The sequence below is a fragment of the Arachis stenosperma genome, chromosome 1 (genome assembly GCF_014773155.1).
Source record: "Arachis stenosperma cultivar V10309 chromosome 1, arast.V10309.gnm1.PFL2, whole genome shotgun sequence".
Classification (NCBI taxonomy): Eukaryota; Viridiplantae; Streptophyta; class Magnoliopsida; order Fabales; family Fabaceae; genus Arachis; species Arachis stenosperma.
Window position 1 is genome coordinate 67,656,701 of NC_080377.1, and position 14,480 is coordinate 67,671,180.

Consider the following 14,480-nt stretch of genomic DNA (forward strand, 5'->3'; position numbering starts at 1 on the left):
AGATCCCTAGCTTCTCCATTACAGAGAGAGGCATGAGGTTTACACTTGACCCTAAGTCACACAGAGCCTTCTTGAAGGTCATGTTGCCTATGGTACAAGGCATTGAAAACTTCCCAGGATCTTGTCTCTTTTGAGGTAATTTCTGCCTAGACAAGTCATCCAGTTTTTTGGTGAGCAAAGGAGGTTCATTCTCCCAAGTCTCATTTCCAAATAACTTGTCATTTAGCTTCATGATTGCTCCAAGGTATTTAGCAACTTGCTCTTCAGTGACATACTCATCCTCTTCAGAGGAAGAATACTCATCAGAGCTCATGAAAGGCAGAAGTAAGTCCAATGGAATCTCTATGGTCTCATTTTGAGCCTCAGATTCCCATGGTTCCTCATTGGGGAACTCAATGGAGGTTAGTGCACGCCCACTGAGGTCTTCCTCAGTGGCGTTCACTTCCTCTCCTTCCTCTCCAAATTCGGCCATGTTGATGGCCTTGCACTCTCCTTTTGGATTTTCTTCTGTATTGCTTGGGAGAGTACTAGGAGGGAGTTCAGTAACTTTCTTGCTCAGCTGTCCCACTTGTGCCTCCAAATTCCTAATGGAGGACCTTGTTTCAGTCATGAAACTTTGAGTGGTTTTGATTAGATCAGAGAACATGGTTGCTAAGTCAGAGTTGTTCTACTTAGAATTCTCTGTCTGTTGCTGAGAAGATGATGGAAAAGGCTTGCCATTGCTAAACCTATTTCTTCCACCATTATCGTTATTGAAACCTTGTTGAGGTCTCTCTTGATTCTTCCTTGAGAGATTTGGGTGATTTCTTCATGAAGAATTGTAGGTGTTTCCATAGGGTTCTCCTAGGTAATTCACCTCTTCCATTGAAGGGTTCTCAGGATCATATGCTTCTTCTTCAGATGAAGCATCCTTAGTACTGCTTGGTGCATTTTGGATTCCAGACAGACTTTAAGAGATCAAATTGACTTGTTGAGTCAATATCTTGTTCTGAGCCAATATGGTATTCAGAGTATCAATCTCAAGAACTCCTTTCTTCTGATTAGTCCCATTGTTCACAGGATTCCTTTTAGAAGTGTACATGAATTGGTTATTTGCAACCATTTCAATTAGCTCTTGAGCTTCTGTAGGCGTCTTCTTCAGATGAAGAGATCCTCCAGCAAAGCTATCCAAAGACATCTTGGATAGTTCAGAGAGACCATCATAGAAAATACCTATGATGCTCCATTCAGAAAGCATGTCAGAAGGACATTTTCTGATCAATTGTTTGTATCTTTCCCAAGCTTCATAGAGGGATTCTCCATCCTTCTGTCTGAAGGTTTGGACTTCCACTCTAAGCTTGCTCAATTTTTGAGGTGGAAAGAACTTTGCCAAGAAGGCATTGACTAGCTTTTCCCATGAGTCCAGGCTTTCTTTAGGTTGTGAGTCCAACCATGTCCTAGCTCTGTCTCTTACAGCAAAAGGGAATAGCATAAGTCTATAGACCTCAGGGTCTACCCCATTAGTCTTGACAGTGTCACAGATTTGCAAGAATTCAGCTAAAAACTGATGCGGATCTTCCAATGGAAGTCCATGAAACTTGCAATTCTGTTGCATTAGAGAAACTAATTGAGGCTTAAGCTCAAAGTTGTTTGCTCCAATTGCAGGGATAGAGATGCTTCTCCCATAGAAGTCGGGAGTAGGTGCAGTAAAGTCACCCAGCACCTTCCTTGCATTGTTTGCATTGTTGTTGTTTTTGGCTGCCATGGGTTCTTCTTCTTTGAAGATTTCTGTTAGGTCCTCTACAGAGAATTGTGCCTTAGCTTCTCTTAGCTTTTGCTTCAAGGTCCTTTCAGGTTCAGGGTCAGCTTCAACAATAATGCCTTTGTCCCTGCTCCTGCTCATATGAAGGAGAAGAGAACAAGAAAATGTGGAATCCTCTATGTCACAGTATAGAGATTCCTTTAGGTGTCAGAGGAAAAGGAAAGTAGAAGACAGAAGTAGAAAATTCGAACTTATCAAAGAAGATGGAGTTCGAATTTTGCATTAAGGAATAGTGTTAGTCCATAAATAGAAGGATGTGAGAGGAGGGAAGGTAATTTTCGAAAATTAAGTAAAAGAATTTGAAAACATTTTGAAAAAAAAACTAATTAATTTTCGAAAATAAGAGTGGGAAAGAAATCAAGTGATTTTTGAAAAAGATTTTGAAATTAGAAATCAAAAAGATTTGATTGAAAACTATTTTGAAAAAGATGAGGTTAAGAAGATATGATTGATTTTAAAAATATGTGATTGAGAAAATATGATTTGAAAACAATTTTAAAAAGATTTGATTTTAAAAATTAATAACTTGGCCATCAAGAAAAGATATGATTCAAACATTAAACCTTTCTCAACAGAAAAGGCAACATACTTGAAATGTTGAATCAAATCATTAATTGATAGCAAGTATCTTTGAAAAAGGAAAGAAATTAATTTTGAAAACATTTGATTGAAAAGATATGATTTGAAAAAGATTTGATTTTGAAAAACTTTGAAAACTTGAAAGAAAATTGATTTGAAAACAAAATCCTCCCCCTTGTGCCATCCTGGCGTTAAACGCCCAGAATGGTGCACATTCTGGCGTTTAACGCCCAAAACTATGCCCTTTTGGGCGTTAAACGCCCAACCAGGCACCCTGGCTGGCGTTTAAACGCCAGTCTGTCCTTCTTCACTGGGCGTTTTGAACGCCCAGCTTTTTCTGTATAATTCCTCTGCAGTATGTTCTGAATCTTCAATTCCCTGTATTATTGACTTGAGAAGACACAAATTAAAAATATTTTTGGATTTTTAATAATCAAAATGCAACTAAAATCAAATAACAATGCATGCAAGACACCAAACTTAGCAGTTTGTATACTACTGACACTAATGAGAATGCATATGAGACACACAAAACACTCAAGTCAAGAGAATTTAAAGATTAGAGTCAGAAATCATCAATAACATCTTGAAGATCCTTGAGACACATGAATGAATGCATGCAATTGACACCAAACTTAAAATGAGACACTAGACACAAACAAGAAATTTTTTGGATTTTATGATTTTGTAATTTTTTTTTGTATTTTTTCGAAAATTAAGTGGAAGAAGAAAATAAAGGTATCAAAATTCTTAATGAGAATTCCAGGAATCATGCAATGTTAGTCTAAAGCTTTAGTCTAAAGGAATTAGACATAGCTAGCTAAGCTTCAGCAGGACATTGCATTCAAGAGCTAAATTGATGATGATCAATCAGCTTTGGTGATGATAAGAACATCACCTTGAAACACTAGAATTCATTCTTAAGAACTCTAAAAAAAATACCTAATCTAAGCAACAAGATGAACCGTCAGTTGTCCATACACAAATCAATCCCCGGCAACGGCGCCAAAAACTTGGTGCGCGAAATTGTGAACAATACTTTTCACAACTCTCATAATCCCCGGTCATGAACTCCAAAAACTTGGTAGCTCAATTCCATGGCATTACACAACTTCGCACAACTAACCAGCAAGTGCACTGGGTCGTCCAAGTAATACCTTACGTGAGTAAGGGTCGATCCCACGGAGATTGTTAGTATGAAGCAAGCTATGGTCATCTTGTAAATCTTAGTCAGGCAGACTCAAATGGATATGGTGATGAACGAAAATAACATAAAAGATAAAGATAGAGATACTTATGTAATTCATTGGTAGGTACTTCAGATAAGCGCATGAAGATGCCTTCCCTTCCGTCTCTCTGCTTTCCTACTGTCTTCATCCAATCCTTCTTATTCCTTTCCATGGCAAGCTTGTGTAGGGTTTCACCGTTGTCAATGGCTACCTCCCATCCTCTCAGTGAAAACGATTGCATATGCTCTGTCACAGCACGCGGAATTCAGCTGTCGGTTCTCGGTCAGGCCGGAATAGAATCCATCGATTCTTTTGCGTCTGTCACTAACGCCCCGCCTGCTAGGAGTTTGAAGCACGTCACAGTCATTCAATCATTGAATCCTACTCAGAATACCACAGACAAGGTTAGACCTTCCGGACTCTCTTGAATGCTGCCATCAGTTCTTGCCTATACCACGAAGATTCCGGTTAAAGAATGCAAGAGATAAACACTAGAGCCTCGTTTGCTTGTAGAACAAGAGTGGTTGTCAGTCACTTTGTTCATGAGTGAGAATGATGATGAGCATCACATAATCATCACATTCATCATGTTCTTGGGTGCAAATGAATATCTTGGACAAAGAACAAGCGGAATTGAATAGAAGAACAATAGTAATTGCATTAATACTCGAGGTACAGCAGAGCTCCACACCTTAATCTATGGTGTGTAGAAACTCCACCATTGAAAATACATAAGTGATAGTGTGATCATTGGTTTCGGCCCCAGAGAGGGAACCAGAAGAACCAAGATGAAAATACAATAGTAAAAGGTCCTATATATAGAGAACTAGTAGCCTAGGGTGTACAGAGATGAGTAAATGACATAAAAATCCACTTCCGGGCCCACTTGGTGTGTGCTTGGGCTGAGCAATGAAGCAATTTCGTGTAGAGACTCTTCTTGGAGTTAAACGCCAGCTTTTATGCCAGTTTGGGCGTTTAACTCCCATTTAGGTGCCAGTTCCGGCGTTTAACGCTGGGATTTCTGAGGGTGGCTTTGAACGCCGGTTTGGGCCATCAAATCTTGGGCAAAGTATGGACTATCATATATTGCTGAAAAGCCCAGGATGTCTACTTTCCAAAGCCGTTGAGAGCGTGCCAATTGGGCTTCTGTAGCTCCAGAAAATCCACTTTGAGTGCAGGGAGGTTAGAATCCAACAGCATCTGCAGTCCTTTTCAGTCTCTGGATCAGATTTTTGCTCAGGTCCCTCAATTTCAGCCAGAAAATACCTGAAATCACAGAAAAACACACAAACTCATAGTAAAGTCCAGAAAAGTGAATTTTAACTAAAAACTAATAAAAATATACTAAGAACTTAACTAAAACTACTAAAAACATACTAAAAACAATGCCAAAAAGGGTACAAATTATCCGCTCATCAAACTCCCAAATAGAAAGAAATAAGAGAGTGTAAAGAAAATCTAACTATCAAAGCTAATACCAAACTTCCTACTCTAGAATTGCAAACCAATCCTAATTACTGAAATTAAACTATCTAAAGCAACAGAATTTAAACTACTTCTAAGAAAAGCAATTAAATCTAAAAAGGATAAAGTGTTGGGGTGCCTCCCAACTAGCACTTCTTTATTGTCATTAGCTTGACAACCCTTCATCTTTAGCAGAGCTTGTAGCTCACTCTCTGCTCCTCCAAGGAGCCTCCCAAGTAGTGTTTGAGTCTATGGCCATTGATAGAAAAAGTTCTCTGAGTCTTGTCCTCCATGAGCTCCACATGACCATAGGGAAACACTTTGAGTATGGTGAAAGGTCCTGACCATCGAGACTTGAGTTTTCCAGGGAAGAACTTGAGTCTTGAGTTGTAGAGTAACATCTTCTGTTCTTCAGTGAACTCCCTTCTTGCTATCTTTTGGTCATGCCACCTTTTTGTGTTTTCTTTGTAGATTTTTGCATTCTCATATGCTTGATTTCTAAACTCTTCTAGCTCATTGAGTTGCATTAATCTCGTTTCTCCCGTAGCTTGCTCATCAAAATTCAGTAGTTTTAGAGCCCAGAAGGCTCTATGATCCAATTCAACTGGCAAGTGGCAAGCCTTGCCAAATACCAGTTGGTATGGTGACATCCCAATGGGGGTTTTGAAGGCTGTCCTGTAGGCCCATAGAGCATCGTCTAGCTTTTTAGACAAGTCCTTTACTGAGCTTCCAATAGTTTTTTCAAGGATTCGTTTTGGCTCTCTGTTGGAGATATCGAGTTGCCCGTTGGTCTGTGGGTGGTATGGAGTTGCCACTTTGTGCTTTACTCCATATCTGAGAAGAAGTGCTTCCAGTTGTTTATTGCAGAAGTGTGTCCCTCTATCACTAATGAGAGCTCTGGGAACTCCAAATCTACTGAAGATGTTCCTTCTCAAGAATCTTATCACAACCTTGTTGTCATTTGTTGCAGTGGCGATTGCTTCTACCCATCTTGAAACATAATCAACAGCCACTAATATGTAGCTATTTGAGTAGGAGGTTGGGAATGGTCCCATGAAATATATCCCCCATACATCAAATAGCTCCAGCTCTAGCATGTATTGCTGTGGCATCTCATTCCTCTTGGTTAGATTACCAGCTCTTTGACATTCATCACACCTTGACACTATTTCCTTGGCATCCTTAAACACTGTTGGCCAGTAAAATCCGGATTGAAGCACTTTTGATGTTGACCTTTCTCCACTAAAGTGACCTCCATATGCTGACCCATGGCATTGCCATAACACTTCCTGCCCTTCTTCATGGGATATACACCTTCTTAGGACACCATCAGTACACTTTTTGAACAAATAGGGGTCATCCTAGATGTAGTGTTTGGTATCCTTGATTAGCTTCCTCCTCATGTGCTTATTGATGTTAGTTGGTAGCTCCCCAATAGCCTTGAAGTTAGCTTTGTCTGCAAACCAAGGGGCTACTCGAATCATCATCAATTGTTCATCAGGAAAGCTTTTATTTACTGCTACTTTCTGCATTTCTTCTTCTTGTGGGATCCTTGAGAGGTGGTCAGCTATCTTGTTCTCTGCTCCGCTCTTATCTTTAATCTCAATATCAAATTCTTGGAGCAGCAGGATCCACTTCATTAGTCTGGGCTTAGATTCTTGTTTGGTAAGCAAGTATTTGAGTGCTGCATGATTAGTGAACACAATTACTTTTGAGCCAATGAGATATGATCTAAACTTATCAAAAGCAAAAACTATAGCTAAAAGTTCTTTCTCCGTGGTGGTATAGTTCCTTTGATTCTCATTAAGGACCTTGCTAGCATAATAAATGACATGTACTAGCTTATCTTTCCTCTGTCCTAGAACAGCACCAACAGCAAAATCAGATGCATCACACATTATTTCAAAGGGAAGATCCCAGCTTGGTGGTGCTATAATAGGTACATAGGAGAGTTTCTTTTTGAGTTCATCAAAGGCTACCATGCATTCTCTATCAAAAACAAAAGGAGTATTTGAGACAAGTAGGTTGCTAAGGGGTTTTGCAATCTTTGAAAAATCTTTAATAAACCTCCTATAGAACCCAGCGTGTCCCAAGAAGCTTCTGATTGCTTTGACATTGCAAGGTGGAGGTAATTTTTCAATTACTTCCACTTTTGCCTTGTCCACTGCTATACCATCTTTTGAAATCTTGTGACCAAGAATCGCCCCTTCAGTCACCATAAAATGGCACTTCTCCCAGTTTAAAACTAGGTTGGTCTATTGACACCTTTTAAGCACAAGAGCAAGATGGTACAGACAATCAGAATATGAGTTCCCAAACACAGAAAAGTCATCCATAAATACTTCTATGAACTTCTTAATCATATCTGAAAAAATGGAGAGCATGCACCTTTGGAATGTTGCAGGTGCATTGCACAATCCAAAGGGCATTCTCCTATAAGCAAAAACACCATATGGACAAGTAAATGAAGTTTTTTTCTGATCCTTGGGGTCTACAACAATTTGGTTGTAGCCTGAATATCCATCCAGGAAACAATAATACTCATGTCCTGCCAATCTCTCAAGCATCTGGTCCATGAAGGGTAGGGGAAAGTGATCCTTCCGGGTGGCTTCATTAAGTTTCCGGTAGTCAATGCACATACGCCATCCGATCACTGTCCTTGTGGGTATCAATTCATTCTTCTCATTTGCCACAACAGTGATCCCTCCCTTCTTAGGGACTACTTGCACTGGGCTTACCCAAGGGCTGTCTGAGATGGGGTAGATCACCCTTGCTTGCCACAATTTCAGCACTTATTTCTGAACCACTTCAGTCATAGTTGGGTTCAGCCTCCTTTTTTGTTGTCTTGAGGGTTTGGCATCCTCTTAAAGTAAGATTTTATGCATACACATTGAAAGACTGATCCCCTTTAAATTTGTAAGTGTCCAGCCTATGGCATCCTTGTGTTATCTCAGCACTTAGATAAGTTCCTCTTCTTGTTCCTTACTCAGACTTGAATTTATGATTACTGGGTAAGTGTTGTTAGCACCCAGATATGCATATTTTAAGCTGGGTAGTAAGGCTTTCAGCTCTAGTTTTGGTGACTCTGCATCTTTGTTGTCTGTGGTAGTTAGCATGATTGAGTTCCTCATGGTTGCTTGTGGTAGTTCTCCATCTGGTGCTTGTTCCAGCTCAATGCTTCCTCCACATTGTTCTTCTTCCATGACTTCTTGAACTATTTGTTCCGTGGTGTCTACCAGCATGCATTCTCCTATGGATTCTTTGGGGTAACTCATTGCTTTAAAGACGTTGAAGACCATTTTCTGTTCATGCAATCTCAAGACTAGTTCCCCTTTCTGCACATCAATGATAGCTCCAGCAGTAGCTAGAAATGGTCTTCCTAGGATGATTGACGTGTTGGCTTCTTCTTCCATGTCCAGCACAACGAAATCAGCAGGGAAGATGAATTCTCCTACTTTCACTAGCAAGTCTTCCACCACCCCATGTGGAAATTTAAATGTTCTGTCAGCCAATTGGAGTGCTATTCTTGTTGGCTTGGCTTCCTCAATCTTCATCCTTCTCATCATGGTTATGGACATAAGATTTATGCTAGCTCCTAAATCACACAAAGCTTTCTCAATAGTGATGTCCCCTATGATGCAAGGAATTTGAAAACTCCCTGGATCTTTCAGTTTTTGAGGTAGCTTCTTCTGTATGATGGCGCTGCATTCCTCAGTCAATACTATGGTTTCCTTTACCTCCCAGTTCCTCTTTTTGGTTATAAGCTCCTTTAAGAACTTGGCATAGAGTGGCATTTGTTCTAATGCCTCAGCAAATGGTATGTTGATTTGGAGCTTCTTGAAGATCTCTAGGAACTTAGAGAACTGGCCATCCTTCCCATCTTTTCTCAGTCTTTGTGGGTATGGTGCCTTTGGCACATAGGGCTTCAAGACTAGTTTTGGTGGAGGTGAAGTTGGGATCTCCCCTTCATCATCGTTCCCATGCTTTGATGCAACCTTTTTATTATTTTCTTTGCTTGGGGCTCCTTCCTCTACAACCTTCCTACTTCTTAGAGTTATGGCTTTACATTTTCCTCTTGGGTTAGCCATGGTATCGCTGGGAAATGTGTGTGTGGGAAGTGGGATTTGCTTGGACAAAATCCCCACTTGTGCCTTCAACTTTGAGATTGCTGCACCTTGATTTTTTTAGATTTGACCTGTATTTCTCTTTATTAGCATCTATCCTTTTGTCAGTTTATGCTTGTCTGTCCATGAGGGTAGAGACTGCTCCTGAAATCTGGGATGACATTTGTGCCATTGCAGCCTCCATCCTTTCAAAGTTGCTCTTGATTTCGCATGGTTGCATAATTAAGGATGGTTCATCTTGATTGAGGTTGTTGTGTATGGGTTGGTTGTTGTGGTATGATGTATTTTGTGAGTTATGTTAGGGTCTATGATTTCCTGTTTGACGGTTGGGGTTGTGGTTAGGATGCTGATTTGATGAATAAGGCTTGTTGTGGTCCTGATTGTGGTTTTCTTGATTTCCCCACCCAAAGTTTGGGTGATTCTTCTAACCTTGGTTGTATGTCTTAGAGTGTGGGTCGTATGGTGTTCTGGATGAATTGTGCACATAATTAGCTTGTTCTCAGTCACCTTCAAATTCTGATGCATTCCGTTCTTGTTGAGGAGTTTGGTCTTGAATGACTGAGGCTTGGTTGGCCTCCATCCTCTTGGTTAAGGCTGCTATTTGTGCTGCAATTGCCTTGTTCTGAGCTAACAAAGCATCTACAGAGTTGAATTCTAGCATTCCCTTCTTATGAGTCCTTTCTGAGGCCATAGAAATACTCATTTTCAGCTACAGTCTCAATGACATCTATGGCCTCTTCAATAATTTTCTTTTTGTTGAGTGAGCCTCCTGAAGAATGATCCACTGCCTTCTTTGCTTCATAGGATAGTCCCTCATAAAAGATATGTAGTTGTACCCATTCATTGAACATTTTCGGTGGGCATCTTCTTGTCAGATCTTTAAATCTCTCCCAGGCCTCATAGAGTGTTTCTCCATCTTGTTGTCTGAAAGTTTGCACCTCAGCTCTCAGCCTGTTGATTCTTTGTGGAGGGTAAAATCTTGCAAGGAATTTGTTCACGACTTCCTCCCATGTAGTTAGGCTGTCCTTGGGGAATGATTCCAACCACTTTGCTGCCTTATCTCTGAGTGAGAAAGGGAACAAGAGTAGTTTATAGATGTCAGGGTGTACCCCATTGGACTTTACAGTATCACATATCCTCAAGAATGTGCTGAGATGTTGATTAGGGTCTTCTTGGGCACTTCCTCCATATGAGCAATTATTCTGAACAAGTGTGATGAGCTAAGGCTTCAGCTCAAAATTATTGGCATGAAATGTCGGCTTTAGGATGCTGCTGCCATAATTTCCTGGGTTTGGGTTGATGTAGGAGCCTAAGACTCTCCTCTCTTGCCCATCATGATTGACTGGGCCTTCTCTGGCATGATTATGAACTTCTTCCTCATGGTGATTCTCCATATTCTCCTCCATGTTTGTTTCAAAATACTCTTCCTCTTCCTCAGCACCAACGACTCTCTTCCCTCTTGCTTCCCTCCTTAATCTAAGGAAGGTCCTCTCAGGTTCAGAATCAAAGAAAGTTGAAGCCCCGCTTCTCCTACCTATCATGTAACCAATCAAGGCAAAAAGCAAGAAAGAAAAAGAATGAATGAAGAAATTACTATTGTTAGAGTAGTTGTTAGTGTGAGTGGTGCAATTGATCAAACAGTTAGAAGAGTGAAAATATGGACACTAAACAAGATAATCAAAGAAGAAGGAAACAGAGCTCAAAATAAAATAAAAAAATGCTAACTAAAAGAAATTTAAATAACAAGGAATTTAAATTGCTTAATCTAGCTCTCCAATCAATTTAATCACTGTGAAATTTAAGTCAATCCTCGGCAACGGCGCCATAAAACTTGATGACCAGAATTCACTACCCATTTCAAAAATTAGTGAATTAGTTCTTTTGGCAAGTGCACCAAAATTATCACCAAGTAATAACCCACTAGGAGTGGGATCGTATCCACAGAGATTAGCAAATTCAAGCAGTTTTAATTGATTGATGAATTAGTCAAGCGGATCAATAAGATTGTGAAGTGCAAAATTGTAAATGACATAAATGTAAATGACTAAAATATAAAGAAAGGCTATAAAGTGCAGAAACGGAAATTGCAAAATGTAAAGTGCTAAATCATAAATGACTTGAATGTAAATGGGAGTGGGGAATTGCTGAATGTAAAAATTAAGCAGTAAAGAAATAGATAGATAAGAATGGGGAAGTTCATTGAGATTGGGAGATTTTGTCTTTTGGATCAAATCTAGCTTATATCCTCTTCAATCATGCAACTCATTAACCTCTTGGCAATCATGATTGATTGAGCCCCAATCCCTTGGTGACTCAATCTCTCAGATCTTGATTAATAGCCAATTCCTTGGTCTAATTGCTCATGAAGAGAGATATGCTTGGTCCCTGATTATACCACACACCATCGTAGGTCCAGGTAGAGGGAGGATTATATGTCACGTATCCAATCACCAAAACCCAGAATCTACTCAAGTGTGAGAAGGGATTTCAAGCATGGTTTCATATTTCCTTTCCCAAGGTTTCCATGAAACCCAATTGCATTCAATCTCTTTCCCAAGATAATTGAACACTAAGCATTAAGAACAAAATTCCTTCTAGCAAATCAAAGAGAAGATGAAGAGAAGAAGAATTTCACTATTATCAATCCATCAAGTACAACAGAGCTCCCTCTCTTAATGAGAGGGAAGTTAGCTACTCATAGCTTGAAAAGTACTCAAAAGTGGAGTGTAAAAGTGGATCTAAAACTAACTGCTTACCCTTCTTCAGTATTCTTTGGGGGTATTTATACTACTCCTAGTAAAATAAAAGAATTACAAAGGTAAAAAGGGAAAATTACATTTTGGAGGGAAAAGAAAACTCAATAAGCGTGACTTCCTAGTTGGCGTGTGACTGGCGCTTTGCTGGTGTGTCACGTGCCCTTCAAACTAGCTTGGCGTGCCACGCTCAATCCTTCAAGTGGCATGCTCGTCCCATTGTCAACCTTGGCGTGCCACGCCTTTGAACTCAAGTGGCACGCCATAGTGGAATTCTTGTGTTGGCGTGCCACGCCTTCAAGCTCAAGTGGCTCACCCTTTGCTTTTTCCACTTTCCTTTGCCTCTGGAAACTTGAACTAGCATGGCATGCCCAGGGTCTGGCGTGCCATGCCCTTGCTGTGTGCTTGGCTAAGCTCCTCTGGAAAGTTGCACTAGCGTGGCATGCCCAGTGTCTGGCGTGCCACGCCCTTTTGTGAATGAGTAGTTTCTCTGTTTGGCGTGCCACGCCATGAATTCAAGTGGCATGCCCCAATGCTTCTTTGCCCTCTGAATGACTTGGCGTGCCACGCCTGGTTGCTCAAGTGGCACGCCTAAGTAAAGAATAGTGAGTGGCGTGCCACGCCTTCAATACCAAGTAGCACGCCCCATGTAATTGGCCTCTTTCATCCTCTCTGGAAACTTGTACCAATGTGCCGTGCCTGAAGGTTGGCGTGTGATGAGCGGATAATTTATACGCTTTTTGGCATTGTTTTTAGGTAGTTTTTAGTAAGTTCAAGCTACTTTTAGGGATGTTTTCCTTAGTTTTTATGTTAAATTCACATTTCTGGACTTTACTATGAGTTTGTGTGTTTTTCTGTGATTTCAGGTAAATTCTGACTGAAATTGAGGGATTTGAGCAAAACTCTGAAAAAGGCTGAAAAAAGGACTGCTGATGCTGTTGGATTCTGACCTCCCTGCACTCGAAATGGATTTTCTGGAGCTACAGAACTCCAAATGGCGCGCTCTCAACGGCGTTGGAAAGTAGACATCCAGGGCTTTCCAGCAATATATAATAGTCCATACTTTATTCGAAGAATGACGACGTAACTTGGCGTTGAACGCCAAGTAGATGCTGCTGTCTGGAGTTAAACGCCAGAAAAACGTCATGATCCGGAGTTGAACGCCCAAAACACGTCATAACTCGAAGTTCAACTCCAAGAGAAGCCTCAGCTCGTGGATTGATCAAGCTCAGCCCAAACACACACCAAGTGGGCCCCGGAAGTGGATTTATGCATCAATTACTTACTCATGTAAACCCTAGTAGCTAGTCTAGTATATATAGGACATTTATCTATTGTATTAGACATCTTTGGTCTCAGTTTTGTTTTATTCTTCATCTTAGGAGATCATTGATCACGTTTTGGGGGCTGGCCATTCGGCCATGCCTGAACCATTTGCTTATGTATTTTCAACGGTGGAGTTTCTGCACACCATAGATTAAGGGTGTGGAGCTCTGCTGTACCTCAAGTATTAATGAAATTCTATCTTCTTTTATTCAATTCCTCTTTTATTCTTATTCCAAGATATTCATTCATACCCAAGAACATGATGAATGTGATGAGTTAGATAACCCTCATTATCATTCTCACTTATGAACGCGCGTGATTGACAACCACTTCCGTTCTACATGCAACCGAGCTTGAATGTGTATCTCTTAGATTCCCCAACAGAATCTTCGTGGTATAAGCTAGATAGATGGCGGCATTTATGAGGATCCGAAAAGTCCAACCTTGTCTGTGGTGTTCCGAGTAGGATCCTGGGAATCCAGAAAGTCTAACCTTGTCTGTGGTATTCCGAGTAGGATTCCGGTAATGAATGACTGTGACGTGCTTCAAACTTGCAACCTGCTGGGCGTTAGTGACAGACGCAAAAGAATCAAGGGATTCTATTCCAGTAGGAGCGGGAACCAACCAGTGATTAGCCGTACTGTGACAGAGTGCGTGAGCATTAGTTTTCACTGCGAGGATGGGATGTAGCCATCAACCATGGGTGATGCCTCCAGACTGATTAGCTGTGCGAGTGACAGCCGCATAGGATATTTTCCCGAGAGGATTGAAAGTAGCCACAGCTGATGGTGAACCCCTATACAAAGCTTGCCATGGAAAGGAGTAAGAAGGATTGAGTAGAAGCAGCAGGAGAGCATGCGTCCGTGAGCTCTACAGCATCTCCATTCAGCTTATCTGAAATTCCTACCAATGAATCTGCATAAGTATTCTATCCCTTTTATTATGTATTTTCTTTTTATTTTATAATTTATTCCAATAATCACAATTACCCTTTAATCTCCCTAACTGAGATTTACAAGGTGACCATAGCTTGCTTCATACCAACAATCTCTGTGGATTCGACCCTTACTCACGTAAGGTTTATTACTTGGACGACCCAGTACACTTGCTGGTTAGTTGAACGGAGTTGTGAATATAAACAGTGCCATAAGAGTATACAAAAGAACATGTGATCACAATTTCGTCCACCAAGTTTTTGGCGCCG

The 14,480-nt window shown here is 40.6% G+C and overlaps 1 non-coding gene across 1 annotated transcript; it reads left to right on the plus strand.

The window, feature by feature from the left end:
* The first annotated feature begins 1,231 nt into the window (after positions 1-1,231).
* Positions 1,232-1,339, plus strand: LOC130955981 (small nucleolar RNA R71). The gene has a single exon (XR_009076956.1). It is a non-coding gene; the product is annotated as a small nucleolar RNA R71 (small nucleolar RNA).
* Positions 1,340-14,480: the final 13,141 nt, after the last annotated feature.